At 41.3% G+C, this 15,427-nt stretch overlaps 1 protein-coding gene across 1 annotated transcript in view; it reads left to right on the forward strand.

Moving 5' to 3' along the window:
• Nucleotides 1–3,081: 3,081 nt before the first annotated feature.
• Nucleotides 3,082–15,427, forward strand: part of galnt6 (polypeptide N-acetylgalactosaminyltransferase 6) — a 57,771-nt gene continuing 45,425 nt past the window's right edge. The window contains exons 1-2 of the mRNA XM_033015511.1: nt 3,082–3,323; nt 3,565–3,637. The gene's annotated coding sequence lies outside the window, so the exon portion shown is untranslated. The remainder of the gene's footprint in view (nt 3,324–3,564; nt 3,638–15,427) is intronic.

The raw sequence follows: 15,427 nt of genomic DNA on the forward strand, positions 1-15,427 counted from the left end.
TGTTATGGACCCAAAGGCCTGTTTCTGTGGCGTGGGGCTCTATAACGCCATTTGTAAGAAAGAACTGCAGGTGCTGGTTTAAAACTAAGGTAGACACAAAAAGCTCAAGTAACTCAGCGGGACAGGCAGCATCTCTGGAGAAAAGGAACGGGTGACGTTTCGGGTCGAGACCCTTCTTCAGACTGGTTAGGGAGAAGGGAAATTAGAGATATAGACGATGATGTGGAGAGATAAATAAACAATAAATGAAAGATATGCAAAAAAGTAACGATGATAAAAGAAACGGGCCATTGTTAGCTGTTTGCAGGGTGAAAATGAGAAGCTAGTGGGGGAGGAATAGAGAGAGACTGAAGTGAGAGAAATCAATATTTGTACCACTGGGCTGTAAGCTGCCCAAGCTAAATATTTACTTGGACCATCTCCGACACCTCCCTCCCCTGTCTTGACCTCACAGTCTCCATCACAGGAAATAGACCATTGACTGACGTCTACTACAAACCCACCGGCTCCCACAACTATCTCAACGACACTTCTTCCCACCCTGCTTCCTGCAAAGACTCTATCCTCTACTTCCAATTCCTCCATCTACGCCGCATCTGCACCCAAGATGAGGTATTCCATACTAGGACATCCAAGATGTTCTAATTCTTTAGGGAACGGGGGTTCCCCTCTCCCATCATAGATGAGGCCCTCACCCGTGTCTCCTCGTTACCCCGCAGCTCCGCCCTTGCTCCCCCTCCCACTAGTCGCAACAGAGACAGAGTCCCCCTTGTCCTGACCTTCCACCCCATCAGCCGTCGCATACAACACATAATCCTCCGAATTATGAAAAATTACTGGCCTGATATGTTAATTCTGTTTTTAGCATTTTCTGTCCCTATTTTACAAAAACACATGATAGTTTAGTTTAGAGTTATAGCATGGAAACAGGCCCTTCGGCCCACTGAGTCCGCACTGACTAGTAATCACCCATACACTAATTCTATCCTACACACTCATGACAATTTACAGAAGCCCATTAACGTACAAACCTGCATATATTTGGAGTGTGGGGGGGGGGAACTGGAGCACCTGGAGAAAGCCCACGCAGTCACAGTGAGAATGCACAAACTCCATAAAGACAGCACCAGTAGTCAAGATCGAACCTGGGTCTCTGGCATTTGCAAGGCAACAACTCTACTGCTGCACCACGGTGCTGCCAATTATAGAAATTAGACCCTATGGCATGGTTTGCATCACTGCTGTTTGACAAAAATGTAGTTATCACATAGAGGCATGATAATAACCTTCTCAGCATAAGTCACAATTGCATGTCTGATATAATTTCTGCATCAGGTGGGCATAAACATTATAACATTTACTATGCAATGCTTACCACATCCTTGATCCACACTCATTCCTGGGCTGGACAGCATATTTGTGTCCCTGCAGATGCCCTGCCCAGGGTGTACAATAATTTCTACAGTCATCTGGTCATTCTTATTTTGGACAATACTTTGTGTAAATTGAATGCTGTGTTGCTCTCTGCGTTGCATGAGTGGCCACGCTTTAAAAATTGCTACTATTTTGAGATGGATGTAATAGTTAAAGGTCTAAAATAATAGGTTCTATACTCATTAGGGAGAAAAGACTATTTATAAAATAGTCCAGACTGCATGTTTAAACCCCAGACATAAACTATACTTTACTTGTAACATTCACTTATTTTCTGTCTCCAGGTCATAGAGTCACAGAGTCATACAACACAGAAACAGGCCCTTTGACCCAATTTGCCTATGCTGACCAAGATGCTCCATCTACACTAGACCACCGGCCCATGTTTGGCCCATATTCCTCTAATCCTTTCCTATCTATGTCCCTGTACAAATGTTTTTTAAATGCTGTTATAGCACCTGCGTCAACTACCTCATCTGGTAGCTGGTTCCATATTCCACCATCCAAGCTGTCACTCAGGTTCCTATTAAATCTTCCCCCCTCACCTTAAAGCTATGTCCTCTGGTTCTTGATTCCTCTACCTAGGAGGTTAAATACTCCGTGCATTCATCCTATCTAATCCCCTCATGATTTTATACCAGTCTATAAGATCACCCCTCATCCTCCTGCACTCCAAGAAGCAATTCCTAAACAAATGATATTAAAACATGCCTTTCCTATTTAGCAATTTGTTGTGTCAAACTCATTACTGAACCTGTAGAAGATTACTACATGCTTTTGATTTAGAGGGCAGGGATTGAAAACATTGTGTCGATGAACTGATCTTAATTGTAGCGATCGTAAAAGACCCATATGCCTCGACAACTGTAAGGAAACGTTGGCAGTCACCCGATCGTAGTGCACGTCAGGTATGATTCACTCTGACTCTGTCATGAGAGACACGTAGGTAATGCATTTTTAAGTTGGTGGAACGTTTAAAAGTCAGGAGTTTCTAACGAAGATAAATACAAAGCAATCTGCAATTGATAAAACTCACAAGTAACCTTCAACTGCCCATGAAACATTGGAAAATATGGAAAAAAACTGTAGATGCTGGAAATCTAAAATAAAAACAGAATATGCAAAGGACTCAACAAATCAGGCAGCGTTCGTCTGACCTGTTAAGTGGTTCCAGCATTTTTTTGTTTATATTTGAGATCTTGCATCCTTATCCCACCTGATGTTCTTCGCTCATCAACAAAACGATGTTATTAATGGTATTTGTGGGACTTGTTGTCTGACACCAACGGATATACTTGAAAGAAATTAAGTGAATGCACAGTTAGGAATGAATCCAAGTTGAATCCAAATTAGTCACTTCTGTTGATCACAGATCTCACTCTTACCATTTTCCTCAATGTTGGCAGTTCCACTATCCAATTATGAATTCGCCCAATTCACAAATACATGTTATTATTTTATCCACGTTATTTGTTTTCATTGTTCTACATTTGGCTTAATAAAATTTCTTTGTGGATTTTAAAATACATTTTTAAAAACGTGACGGTTCAGCCTTCTGGGATAAATGGAAAATGAAGCGCATTGGGGCGCTAGGACCCGGTGGAATCCCTGGAGTAGCTTTCCACCTGCTGCAACAGTGGGAGACTCTGCAGCCTAGTTGTGTGCTTCTCTTTCTTTACATTTTAACAGCAAGTCGCGGCTGCCTCCCCCATCACTTTGCAAAATCACGTTCAGGGTTTTTTTTTTTGGCGAGCCGCCCTTCCCCGACTCACTGAATGCAGAGCGGCGGCTCGGGTGAATTGTTCCTGACACGGCCCCAAGACCAGGACAGTCTGAAGTTTCTGCACTTCCTACACTTGCTGCTGTTCCTTCCTTCCGCTCGATCTAAGGTACTTCAGCAACTTGCCTTGTCATATTTTGCAATCTCGTTTTGCAGTTAAAGACAACTTTAAGGTGCTGTTTTATGCCTGATGGGCTCATTGAGTTAATGAGACCGAATACTTGACGCTTATTTGTTGCAAAACTTTTGACCGAGAGTAACGTGAAACGGAATTGAAACTGACGGGAGAAATCGCCTTGTGCCTGAATCAATATTTATTGACTGTGAAACTTTTCACATTTCATTTTAAGGAAGCAGAAATTTGGCATTTAAAGGTAAAATATCTCTGTGGTTTCCGCGACGAATTACAATTCACTCTTTTCGGTAATTTTTTTTTTTTTTTTAAACAGAAAGTTTCCTGAGTGACATTTTCCGGAACTTTCTTAACATAACTGACTTTGACAAAAGGTTAGGGGGTTGAGGCTGCTGTCGATACATTTAGTTTGTTTCCTATGGTTTTATGTATGACTGCTCCATCCATGTGGATATTAAACCATCATTATACAATGGGACGTGTATGCATGTTTGTCTGGTATTGGGTGTGTGGAATTGAGGCTCGCAAAGGGTTAAGATGGCTGCTCCCTTTGAATAATTTAATGTCCAAAGTGTTTTGTTAAACTAGTTGCGATGATTTCGGAGAAGTAAAGTAGGGAGGAGGAAAGTTTAAAAAAAAAAAAAGAAAGAAAGAAAACATCACAATTTGATGTAGAGAGGCTTTCAATTCAGCAGAGTTTGCTACAAATCCCTGGATTCAGTTATTTTGGGGAGAAGCGAGGGGTGAGAGAAACATAGAAAATAGGTACAGGAGTAGGCCATTCGGCCCTTCGAGCCTGCACCGCCATTCAATATGATCATGGCTGATCATCCAACTCAGTATCCTGTACCTGCCTTCTCTCCATATCCCTTTAGCCACAAGGGCCACATCTAACTCCCTCTTAAATATAGCCAATGAACTGGCCTCAACTACCTTCTGTGGCAGAGAATTCCACAGATTCACTAAAATATCACTACTACTTTAACATGTTAAAGAACCAGGTTCCCCGAATAAATTGTGAAAGAGATAATTAAAACCATTGATGGATAAGTATCACCGTCTCAAGGTCTGGGTTCCAAAATTCCCCAAATTTAAGAGAATGCATAGAACATAGAATAGTACAGCACAGGAACAGAGTGATACATTTTAGTAGGCAAATATTTTTCAACCCTCTGATGGCTGAATTGATACATGTATTAGGTACTGTGGAACTGAGCCAGATGGAGCAATCTTCTTCTCTCAATCTCTCCAACGTTGCCTATCTGCTGGAGTGAGCATTCTGGTGTTGGTGGAGGGGGTGAAACTGTCCTCTCCTGCTGTATATCACGTGACTACTGCAAGAAAGTATATTTTGTGCACATGAGGTGTGAACAGGATCAGGTGTGTTGAGTAAATGGCTTGTCAATACTCACTATTTTGGCACACCTGAAAAATGCCACTTGGCTGAGATCCCAGAAAATAATCTGTCATTTTGTTTCCTGGAGTAAGAATTTTAATCAAATATATGTAGTTATAGCTGCTGTTAGGATACATTTCAGATTTAAAAATATCACTAAATCAACATGTTAAAGATGATCTGATGCTCATAACATAACTTTAATTTAATGGATGTACTGTGTGATCTGAAATATACAATGTATTTCTGGGCATGTATGATTGAAATTTATGGATGCAGTACAAGGGAAACTATTTCAGTGCTACATACAATGTGTTGAGACAAGGCAAAACCGGAAAATAATAACTTAAAATTGAAATCTCGGGGTAAGTTCTAAGAATGCATTTGTATATAGTGCTCAAATACATGCTGAATTATGCAGACAAACGTGGTGTCAGTTTTTGTTTTCGATGCACGATCCTTGATTATTACAAACAAGAAAGTGGCATTTGTTTAAAGGAGTGTTGGCCAGGATAACTGCACAGCTTTTTAAAGTGTCTCAACTATCTGAACAAGAAGGCCAAACCTCATCTAATGCCTCCACTTGAAGGGTATCCTTGTGGTAGTACAGCCCGAACTTGGGTGTGTCAATCTCAACTGTGTGGTGAAATCCTAAAGTGGACTTCAACCAATAATCATCTAATCCAGAAGTTGTTATCATCTTAAATTAGTTGACGGTTGGCTGTTTCTAACAACAAAGTATTGTGCAGTGTGGCCATGACTAGTGTGTTGTAGTTACAATTAAATACTTGCTGATGCCATACAAATCGTTGTCCAGCCAGTTATTATCTTGGGTATGCAGAACCAGATCTGTGTTCTCCATGTGTGAAACATTGTGTTCATCATCACTTTCCAACATGTTATTCACTGTTACCAGCTGCACATTTGATCTAAAGAATTTCTATTTGTCCTGGAGGGCCGATCTGGTTTCTTATCTTCTGTACCTTGCAAAGGAGGACAATGGCAAATGAAGTTTAAATAGTATTGCGACCTAATCCTCAACTTGCTCATCATTCTGGTGGCACTTTGCAGAGCTATTAAAAAGTTACTTGTCACTTTAATTAAAAGCTAAAGATATTTTTGTGCATGGTTGACTGCTAGTTTAATGTGTTTGTACACACAACCCAATGTTATAATTAAATAATAATAGTGTTTAATTTGTTTTTGGTAAACCACACTATTCTTGTTTGAATATATGGCTGTGGCTGCAATTTGGTTTAGGAATTTCAATGCAGCTTCTCAAGGACAGAAACTCTCGAATTTGATGAGGTTTGGCAATAGATTTGAGTTTTGATGTGTTTGTATGTGTGGTCTGTAGCTGGTGAGTGGGCCGTGTGTGACCCCTGTTCTAATTAATGCAGGGTGGTCTGCTGAAGTATTGTTTGAGACCGTTTCCAGGCTACTGGTTGTGCTTGACTTGCCTTTAGGTACTGGATCAACAGAATGGAAAATGCTATAGACCCCAGAACTTCACCTTGCCAAGCAGAAGAGTTGTTTAAAAAGTGGTCAGCAGAAATATAGAGGGGCTACAAGGTAACTGCACTCAGAGGCGATCACTTGGCAAATAGAATACCAGAATTATTTGTATAGGTTGAAAATTGACAGAAATCGGTCAATATGAATCATGTAATTGTTGGTAATTGAAATGAGATTAGTAGAAGGACAGACCATGGAAACAGTCTGTGCCAACCACCAATCACCCAGTTTTATACGAATGCTGCACCAACACATTTTATTCTCCTTGCATTTCCATAAACTCTTCCCAGATTCTACCACTCACATTCACGCTAGGGGGAAATTTACAGTGGCCAATGAACTTGTGCACAATACACACATTTTAGGGATATGGGAGGAAACTGGGAGGCACCTGGGGAAAACCCACACAGTCATGGAGAAAGTACAAATTCCACACAGACAGCACCAGAGGTCAAGATTGAACCCAGGTCACTAGAGTTGAGGCAGTGGTTTTGCAGTTTGTGGTTTACTATTTTCTAACGTGTGGATTTTCCATAGAAAATGAAACATCCGATTTTAAGTTGCATTTTTTGTGCAGGTGGGTTCTGGTTTACAATTGGTTCCTGCAGAAATATGCAATCTTATTGACAATGAATTATGAGGTGCTATTCATTCCTGGAATAAATATCTCCCAGTGCCTTGGCATGTCTTTCAAATATCAGGCATCATTGCAACTAATTGCCTGCTGGACGTATAATAACTCTTATAGTCATGGGGCTCTGGTGAGGCCACATGTAGAGTATTGTGTACAGTTTTAGTCACCCTGTTATAGGAAATATGTTGTTTTACCCGGAAATGGTGCATAGAAGATTTACGAGGATGCTGCCAGTACTCAAGGGCTTGACCTACAGGGAGAGGTTTAGCAGACTAGTTCTTTATTCCTTGGTGTGCAGGAGAATGAGGGGTGATCTTGTGGAGGTGTATAAGATTGTGATCGGAATAGATATGGTGAATGCACGGAGACCTTTCCCCAGATTTGGGGAATTGAGAACTAGAAGACATAGGTGAGGGGCAACTTTTTTAACACAAAGGGTGGTAGCAATATGTGGAACGAGCTGCTGGAGGAGGTAGTTGAGGCAGCTACTATCACAACATTTAAAAAAACATTTGGACAGGTACATGAATATAACGGGTTTAGAGGCATATGGGCCAAACGCAGGCAGGTGGGACTAATGTAGGCAGGTCGGACATATTGGTTGGCGTGGGCAAGTTGGGCCGAAGGGCCTGAACCTTAAAGCGTCAAGGGAGCTTCAACATCTACTGGCATAACCAGAATATTGCAAACGCTACGGCAACCATTTTTTGTAAACCAGCTACCCTTTTTAAACTGGTAACTAGTGCATTTTTATTGTTTGCTTGGCCAGAGTTGACAATTGGCACTGATCCTGGTAAATTGCTTACAAGAGAACATAGTAGTATACCCATTGTGTCTTCTGTCCGTATCTCGGAGGCTGAAAATGTAACAGCATGAGGCCGTTTATACAAGTTAACTGATGGATGACGTTTCCCATGTCAATCAAATTCCCACATCAGTTAAAAAAAAAAAACAGATGAAAAGACTTTGAGGTCATGCAATGTATACAGGAACCCCACAGTGAATTCTCAGGGCAGAACGATGTAGATTAGACTCGGTGGTCAATAAAGGCAGGGTGAAAAAAAAGAGGGGAATTTAATTAAAGTTCCTTGTTCTCAAGTGTATTATGGAGAGTGACTGTATTCCATAATTAATGTATCAAAATAGTATCTCGAATCAAATCGGGGTGCCTGCACCCAATGAGGTTTTTGTGTTATCCGGTAACAAACTTGCGCACAATATTTATTTTTTTAAGCATTGTTTAAACACAAGAAAGCTGAGTGATGGTCCAGTAGGTGACAAAGAAATCAAGTGATGGGCGACGGCAACTAGAACTTAAAGATGTGTGTTCATTGTTCAACTGGTCCTGTCTTCACACATTTGAAGCATCTGAGTAAAGGATAGATTCATTTTATGGATAGACAGGTACATGGTTTAGAGGGATATGGCCCAAACACTGGCAGGTAGTTCTAGCATAGAGGGGACATCTTGGTCGGTATGGGCAAGTTGGGCTGAAGGGCCTGTTTCCGTGCTGTATGACTATCGTTCTATAACTGAATTGGAAGGCAAGTGATAGGACCTTGTCACCTGTTAAATGATGTAGCCACTGGCCAGAGGTAAATTTTAGAATTGACCATAACTCTTACCTGTAGAGGACATATGACCAGTTAGGACATCTGACCAACCAAAAATGAGCTGATGTTACATTATGCTGAAGGTGGAGCAGTGATGATTCTTAAATATATAAGGGTTAATTTAAACTAAACTAAATGGAATATTAACATCAACTGCTCATGGGGGTGGAGGATTGTGTAGTCAAAATGGCTGTGTGGTTACATAATGGTTGTAATGGAGAGGCAACTTGATTGCAAGATTCAATTCATGATCTCATTCTTCATTTAAGACTTTGCAACACCCACTTTGCTCCAACAGTATTAAGCAAAAAATGACTCTGTGTGTCTCCTCGAAAGACACACATTGCAGCCAATTCTGTGTCATTCAAAAGCATTGTTCAATGAAGAAATAGTTAATGAGTATTTTGCATATAATGAAGGGTGTTCAGGTTGAGAAATGGAAACGCGCTCGGAAAGCAGGGTCAGTATAGGTTCAAGAGCAAAGAGTGTTTAATTGTCATATGTACCGACAACGGAACAATGAAATTCTTACTTGCTGCAGTTTACAGGCCTGTAAGCACAGTACACACAGATAATATTTAATAATCAAAATACAATACATAAATAACAGTCATACGTTTAGTATTACAGTTAATCATTTATTGTATTTTCCCTTATATATTTTACTCTTGTCTAACCGTTATGTCTAGACTTGGAGTAAAATATTCAGAATAGGTTCATATCCAAATATTAGTTCTCTTTTCCTGCACTAGGTATTCCATGCGCTGAGTTGAATTTGTGTCAGGCGGATGCCTCTTTCCCCACCTAATAATTATAAATACAACAAATGGCTTTGTCAGAATTGAGTGGGAGTCTACTTATGTACTGTAAGTAAATTGATGTGTTGTTGAAATGAATATTTCACTGAAGCACCCCAAGTTAATTCATTAATGCCTACCTATTGCCTAAGATAGACACAAAAAGCTGGAGTAACTCAGCGGGACAGGCAGCATCTCTGGAGAGAAGGAATGGGTGACGTTTCGGGTCTGAAGAAGGGTCTCGACCCGAAACGTCTCCCATTCCTTCTCTCCCGAGATGTTGCCTGGGTTACTCCAGCTGTTTGTGTCTATCTCTGGTTTAAACCAGCAATCTGCAGTTCCTTCCTACATATTTCGCCTACCTATGCCTGCCTGTACCTGGCACTTGCAGGCATTGGCTCCTTTTTTAAGTTGGCCATTTCTTAAGTTGTGCCACTTGGGGAGAAGAATTGTCATTTGCACAAGGAGGAAGCAATAGGATAATGTTTTAGTGAGATTTACATCCTCTGCATCCATCAGTAATATAAATGTCTTGAGCTTGTGATGGTAATAATTCTAAAACCTGATAAATTAAAGTAAACAATTTTAATATTGCAAGCTGCAGCTTCAAATGGTGGAGCAAACGTACTATAATCATACTGCTAGTTTTAAATTGCTTTCTTGTCAGAAAGGGTATCCAGGAACCTCTAGCCAGAGGAAGCTAGTATGCAGCGTACCTGCAATACAGCACAGCAGTTTTAATTTGAAACAGTCAAGAACTAACAGGACACTCTGCTTCTCAATCTTCAATTAGATTTCAATACTGGAATGTGAAGTTTTTTTCAAAAGTACATTCAGTTATGCCACACCCAATATCCAATCATCTCCCTCCAGTTGGAAGATTAACTTATGAGTCAATGTCAGTTCAGCAAATGCACAAGCTGTTCCTCCAATTTAAGTTTGAAGTCGAATTTTTTTGTGAACTGGAAAAACCACGTCCATTTCCATGAAATTGCCTTCATTTCATTCCACTGGCTTTTGATCACAGTTACGATGTCACCAGCACTGGCCTCCCTTCCTGCCCCTGCACTATTGCTTCTGGAGTCCTGTATAGACTTTTCCATGCACTTCTTCCACATTTAAATGTCACTCTTTTAATTGTTGTTTGATGTCATGAACCAGCTCTCTCTGACACCTAAAGCCCCTCCATTGCTGGTGTGTCTGTTATTCAATCTTGGATGGGTTTCAATTTAGTCATTAAATCATTCGCTGTACAGCATGGAAACATGCCCTTCAGCCCTTGTTTATGCCAATCAAGTTGCCATTTTTCGCCAATTCTATTTACTTGAATTCGGTCCACAGCCCTCTAAACCCTCCTATCCATCTATCTGTCCAAATGTCTTTTAAAAGTTGTAATTGTATCTGCTTCTATAGCTTCGTTAGGCAGCTCATCCCAGATACAGATTGCCCTCTGAGTGGAATAAAAATTTACCCGAAATCCCGAAAACCTTGAGCCGATGCCCTTTAGTTTTAGAATCCTCTACCCTGGGAAAATAAGACTGTGAGTGTTCACTTTATCCGTGCCCTTCATGATCTTGTACGCCTAAATAAGCTCACCCCTCATCCGCCCACATTGTAAAGAAAAAGTCCCAACCTTTCCCAAGTGTCCCTATAACTCAAGCCTGCAAGCCAAGGCAATATCCTGGTGAATTTCATCTGCAACATTTCCAACTTAATGACATCCTTTGCCCAGTACAGCTGGGCGACCAGATCTGCACGTAGTGCTGCAAGTTATTCGGATCAATTTATTTTGAAAGGCCGAGCCACTGTGTTGAGCCGCTGCCACTAATTTTGGATCTTTGCAACTGATTTTCACCCACCTGCCAGTTCCCTTGCCCACAACATCTCTCTCCCTAGCTGATGATTAAACAGAATATTTACAGCCTCTGTACTATTTTACCTCACGTCCCCCAAATCTCAAAGACAAATGCAAAGATAAAATATTGACATTGGAAGGCTTTATACGTGTAACGGCACTTGTCTCCACCTCTCCCGGTTCATCTGCTGCTTTGATTATTGTTGCTCGGGGAGGAGGAGGAATCGGAAAGGTGATTTAAGGAGGCCACATACGAACCGTGCAGGAGTATTGAATGCTGATGCACAAAATCAGCTTGGATTGGGGTTTTTTCCCCCTCTCCACTCCTCAATTGTGGCTGATTGTAGTGCCTCTACTGGACAGAATTCCTCCTCATAGGCTCCAAAGCCACACTCAGCAAAATCAATAACCCCACTCTCACTATCGACGGCACCACTGTCTCCCCATCTCCCCAGGCCCGCAACCTTGGCGTGATCTTTGATTCCACCCTCTCCCTTGAGCCTCACATCCGCCATGTCATTAAAACCTCCTTCTTTCATCTCCGCAACATCGCCAAACTCAGACCCTCTCTCACACCGCCTGCTGCTGAAAGACTCATCCATGCCTTCATCTCCTCCCGACTGGACTATTGCAACTCACTTCTCCTTGGCATCAGCTCCACCTACATCAACCGACTCCAACTGGTCCAGAACGCAGCCGCCCGACTCATCACCCATACCAAATCCTGGCATCACATCACTCCAGTCCTCAAACAACTTCACTGGCTTCCCATCTCCCACCGGATCACCTACAAAATCCTGATCCTCACCTACAAAGCCCTCCACCATCTGGCCCCCCCATATCTCATTGACCTCCTCTTCCCCTACCAACCCTCATGGTCCCTCAGATCCACATCAGCCGGTCTCCTCTCCATCCACAAGTCCAACCTCCGCAGTTTTGGGGACAGAGCCTTCTCCAGGGCAGCTCCCAGGCTCTGGAACTCCCTCCCCCAACTGATCCGCAATTCCGTGTCCCTCACCATCTTTCAGTCCCGCCTCAAGACCCATCTCTTCACCTCTGCCTATCCTTAGCCCCACGTCCCCCTCCCTTTTCATCTGTGCATTAATTGCCTCGTACTGTGTTTTGTATTGAATTCTGTCTTTACTTTGTGTACTAGTCATGTCTCTACTATTTATTTCATTCCCCTTACATGTTTTTCCTCTACATGCTCAATTTTTGTAAGGTGTCCTTGAGACTCTTGAAAGGCGCCCATAAATAACATTTATTATTATTATTATTATTGTACGTTAATTTTGGCACTTTAATCTGTATCATTTGGTGTCGTGCTTCTACTGAGAAATGGAACTTTATTTTCAGTTAGAAAACGTCACCTTCCATTAATAATGTAGTACAGAAAATGGTTCGCAAGTTAAAATGTCAGTTGTGGCCAGTGTGGTTGTAAGAAATTTAAAGTCCAGGTGTGGCATTATTTTTTGATTAAACACTGAAATTGTTGTTTTACTGAACAAGCAAACAGAACAATTAGTTGAAGAACATCAGTTGAACAAATTGGAAATGTCAGCTTTGTGTGCTTATGTATACCAGGTTAGTTCAATCCAATGTAGCTGCAGAATGATTTAAATTGCCACAGTTTCAGAACCGACATAAGGACTTTGTACTGTTATTAAAGCATTCTAATAAACTAATTTGTCATTGAAGAAGTTGAAAAAAGTGTGATAGAATTTTGCAACTAACAGAGGAAAGACACTGCCCTTGTAGATGTGCTTCTGATATTAATCCATAGCCTCAACAATCTCCTGGGTTTCAAGGTATATGGGTCAGAATATTTCTCATCAAGCTACAGTATCTTGTGTGCAAACAGCATGGTTCTATTTTTGAAAGATTCTGCATTTTTTCCTGAACTATGGCTTGAATCAGAACAGTATATTGCAACGACTCCCTTTAAACTTGTCCCCTGTTCTATAATTGGATGCAAGACTATCATGGGTTGATACAGTATTCCAAATGGGGTTATTTCCTACTGCCCTTTGTGCCCTGTATTAAAGTCAGTTTCCCCGAGACAAACCCATTTGAATTGAAACCAATCATCATCTGCCAGCAAAATGAGATATTGTGACTGCGTAAACAATGAACCTTTACACCATTGGGAAATGCACTATAAATAGGAGTGGATGCAAGTATCTACTCTGGATCTTGATAATTTGACAGCAACTCGCCGTGCTGACGGCGTAGTCCGAGGTACGTGACCTAGTCAAATGTAACACGAGTATCGCAATATGGAGGTGAGACTAAATCTCCAGGGTGATGATCAATACAGTATGTCATTTTTCATGAAAATGAAAAGGGAAAAACTGCAGGTGCTAGAAATCTAAAAATCAACTGGAAATTCTGGAAGAGAAACCAAGTTACTGTTTCACATCTTGGTTTTACCCTATTGGAGACATTTCTCACCCCCCCCCCCCCCCCTTCCTCGCACTTCCTGCAGCTTAACAGCCTTTGTTTCTCTTCTTCCCTTTTCAGACAAAGGGTGTTCGACCTGCTGAGTGGTTCCAGCTATTTTTTTTCAGCATCTAGTTTTATGTATTTGTTCCTAAACACAGAATTCATATTGTGCATTTTTGATGAATTTATAACCTTTTAATGCAAAACAAAAAAAAGTCTCCGGTGTGGCCTCTCGGAGAGGCTTTGTTTACCCTGAATCAAGTGCACTAACACACAAGCAGATGGGCACAAAATGCTGGAGTAACTCAGCGGGACAGGCAGCATATCCAGAGAGAAGGAATGGGTGACGTTTTGGGTCGAGACCTTTCTTCAGACCGAGAGTCAGGAAAACTGGAGGTATGGAAGGGTACAAAGAGAATGTAAGGTGTGAAAACGACAGATCAAAGCAGCCGATCAAGGAAAGAAAGAATGATTCATTGTTGGCTGAAAGGAAATGTAGTAACACAAGCTTATGAATCCCATCCGATCCATTTTGCCATAATGCAATAAAACTGCATAAAACTTCGAATGATGTGTTATCATATAAAATTGCTTTCAGTAAGGGTGAAGCAAGAATTTAATGGATTGAAGAAATTGCACTGTGCTGACAAGTAGCCCTGAATAAATTGATTGTTAAAGTTCCAAAAAACTTTTCCATAGCTCTCCTCCCCACCCCCACCTCTGTCAATCGACATCTAGAATACATGTACCTTGCAACAACAAGGCAGTAGCCTGGCAATATATTATCTTTTAACATCCAGCTGGCAAATGACATAATTATCTTCTTGAAATTAATCAAACTGATTCAGTTCCAGTTACTTTTTTGTGGCAGCAGACAAGAGACAATAGGAACCGTGGATGAAAACGCAAGAAACTCTGCCCAAGCTTCAAGGGAATTGACTCGATTAGATTTAGATCCCTCCGGTGCGGCCACTGTCACATATAATTCTCTCACAGGATCAAATTGAATTTGGTGTTTCCATTCGTCCTTACAAGGGACTATCTGCACGCCATCAATATAAATAAAGTTAAATCATTTTTCTTTTTGCCTGCAGTCAGAACAGGCTTTGTATGTATCCGTATATATCTTTCTCTCTGCACAGAGCCAATCCCAGCTGTACGTTTGTCACAACAAATGGACTGATTACAAATTTGTGTTAACAAAAGCTGCTTCCCAACCCCCCCCCCCCCCCTCCCCCTCCCCACACACACACACACCCCATGCCCATGCCACAATGAATTAAAACTGGATGGGAAATGGGGTAAGGGTATAGTTGACCTCCCATTCTTCTGCAGCTCAAAAACCAGCCCCTACAATGGGCAAAACAAATCTGCTTCCTGTATGCACTTCCTCAACAGCACAGGGGAGAATCGAGAGTGGTGTGTAGGGGAATTGGCAGCAGCCTGTGGTTTAGAGACTGATACAGCAGTTGTTGCACCCAAATTAGGTCATGTCTCAAAGTTCAGATTTCTGTCTCAAAGTTCGCCTTTGTGTTCAGTGATGCACGTATCATTATATCCATCCTGGCATTGCCTCCATGACACTAGCTTAAGTACACATACTATGTGCTGGGGCATCAAGGCTATTTTCATTTTTCAAGCAATTCTAATATTGTATTCATGTAAAATGTGGTATTCCCTTATCTGTTAATGTGGTAAAAATTCCAGTCATTCAAGTTTTGTGGTATACTCCTTTTTTCAGTCCCGCTACACATTTCTATGGTGGTATTTGGATTAGCGTGAACATGCAACTTTTTGAGCACAAAATCAATTGTGTTTTTTTTTGGCC

Source organism: Amblyraja radiata, chromosome 46 (assembly GCF_010909765.2).
Source record: "Amblyraja radiata isolate CabotCenter1 chromosome 46, sAmbRad1.1.pri, whole genome shotgun sequence".
Classification (NCBI taxonomy): Eukaryota; Metazoa; Chordata; class Chondrichthyes; order Rajiformes; family Rajidae; genus Amblyraja; species Amblyraja radiata.